The 2,265-nt window shown below is 52.8% G+C and overlaps 1 pseudogene; it reads right to left on the bottom strand.

The window, feature by feature from the left end:
* Positions 1 to 498: 498 nt before the first annotated feature.
* On the bottom strand, positions 499 to 2,064 carry LOC141572229 (large ribosomal subunit protein bL17m-like; annotated as a pseudogene).
* Positions 2,065 to 2,265: the final 201 nt, after the last annotated feature.

The following is a 2,265-nucleotide window of genomic DNA, read 5'->3' on the forward strand; positions in this document are numbered from 1 at the left end:
CAGCTTATTTTGGAGTCTAAAATCCTCTGCTGAATGCTTCTACTCCCTTGGCCAGGATGGTAGTACATCTGAGTTCTCAGGTCCTCTCCTCATTCAGGGCTGGAGGGGAGCACATGAGGGTAAAATGTCATCCAGCTTAGAAACAGAATGGTTGTCGAGTTCCTTGAAGGTGCTTAGGGTACCAGGTTATTGTGGAAGGTTCACTTCTAGGTTATTCACTCTCCAACTCCTGTTAGGAAGTAATATTTCTCTAAGAAATCCGTGGGGCTCAGTCTCTATGCTAGATGTCAAAACGCAGTCAACTTTGGGGGCCATTTTGGAATTACAGGATTCATGCCCATATAAACTGGGATTAAAACAAAACTGTCTAAGCAAACAAAATCCAGATCTAAGAGTCAGAAACATACACTGTGAATTTACTATCCCACGGAGACTGAGCACTTGGATAATTCTCTTTGTTAGAAATCCCAAGGGGAGAAAAAAACAGATCGGTTTACATATATTCATACAAGGAATTTTATCTATTGTGCAAAAAGAGGGTTATCTCGCTCCCCAGAAGGTTCTGGGCTCCATTAAGATGGTCCGTTTCACAACTCTAGCTCTTCTTCTTAGCGATTAAAAGAGCTCCAAAGGCCTATGATTGCGGGCACTGATGAGGGCCACACACACTTTGGCTCCAGTTAAATCCCTGGTGTTGGAGCCGTGTGGGACTTGCGGATGCTTGCTTCCTGGTCCTGCCGCAGCCCCTGAAGTAGCTGGTTTAGGAGTGTAAGGTTGCTGTCTCTGCGAGGCAGGGGCAGAGGTGGGAGGCAGTTCCCTTTATACTCGATCACTGCCATCTTGGTCCGATCCTGCTTATTCCGATTTGGGATCTGCAGCATTCTCGTGTAGCCCCCATTCTGACCTTGGTACCGAGGGGCCAGTACTTGAAACAGCTTTGGGATCAAGTCTTTCTCCTAGAAGAGAATTATCCAGAAGAGAGCAGAGTCAGGCACCAATGCAGAGACACTTAGCTTTCAGCACTCCCAAAAGTTGCGTCCAAACACACACGCACACTCACACTCACACACCCCTCCCCCACCCTCTAGTGTGGTAGACCCAAAGTAACAGTTACTTTGGTGGGGTCAGTTACAGGCAGATGTGCAGATTCACATTCACATAAAACCCAACCAAGTTAAGACATTTGTTTCTAATGTATTTCACAACATTTGTCTGTAAGTGAGTGCCTTGGCTTAATTCTGCCCTGTCTCCCTTTCTCTTAACAACTTCCTCCCACTCCAGGAGGAAAGGATGAAATTTGGATGGTAGATAGTATGCACTCACTGTGAGCCAGAAGTCAGCCATGAGCATGTCTCATTCGTTGGTTCTCCCAGCTTCCCACAGTCGATGAGCTGTGAGGACAGAACAACACTGATCCAACCCGAGCAAGAAACGAGGCGCCCATCTTACTCCTCTAATGCTGGACTGCAACCCATTCAACCCACTAGCAAAGCTTCGCTCTAATTCAAACCACTCCTAACCCCGCAGCCTTAAACAGTCTCCCATTTGACAGGCCGGAGGAGTGGGCACCCATCTGGGCAGTGGGGGATTCAGACTTAAGGCAGGGTGTCCGGGGGCGGTCCCACTCCTTCCCCAAGTCCAGCCGGACCCCGCCCCCTCAGCCAGACCCGTGCTGCGACGAGCGTCGTGCCCCTCACCCACTTTGCGCCCCTCACCCACTTTGCGCCCCTCACCCACTTTGCGCCCCTCACCCACTTTGCGCCCCTCACCCACTTTGCGTGACCCCTCCCCTCACCTTCTCAGCGTAACCCCTCATCTTGTCAACGATGCTCCCACGACGCGTTCGTATCGCACTAGTGCCGTAAACAAGTTCCGCAACAGGTAGATGCAGGACTCGGGACCAAGGCCCCGGCAGCGGAATACGCGGCCATGGGAGACCACGGCGGCGAGTGACAGCCGCACGTTACCTGCTTCTCCCCGACCCCCGTGAGGCCGGAACTGGAAACGCCAGGGGACACGGCGCCGAGAGGCGGATTTGAGAGGACGCATGCGCCGTACCTAAATGCGTGGTGGACGTGTTTGCGCATGAGCAGCAGAGCCTGCCTCCTTGGCAACCGCGGGAGGGCGGAGAAAGGGTGTTGACCTGTTCAGAGGAGGCGAGCTGGGCGGGCTGCAGGCACCCGGAGCGCTGCCGGTCGGGCCAGGGAACCGGGCGCCCCCTAGTGTGGGATGAACCTGCTGTCGGGGTTCTGTTGAGTTGCGTCT

This window comes from Rhinolophus sinicus, linkage group LG06 (assembly GCF_036562045.2).
Source record: "Rhinolophus sinicus isolate RSC01 linkage group LG06, ASM3656204v1, whole genome shotgun sequence".
NCBI lineage: Eukaryota > Metazoa > Chordata > Mammalia > Chiroptera > Rhinolophidae > Rhinolophus > Rhinolophus sinicus.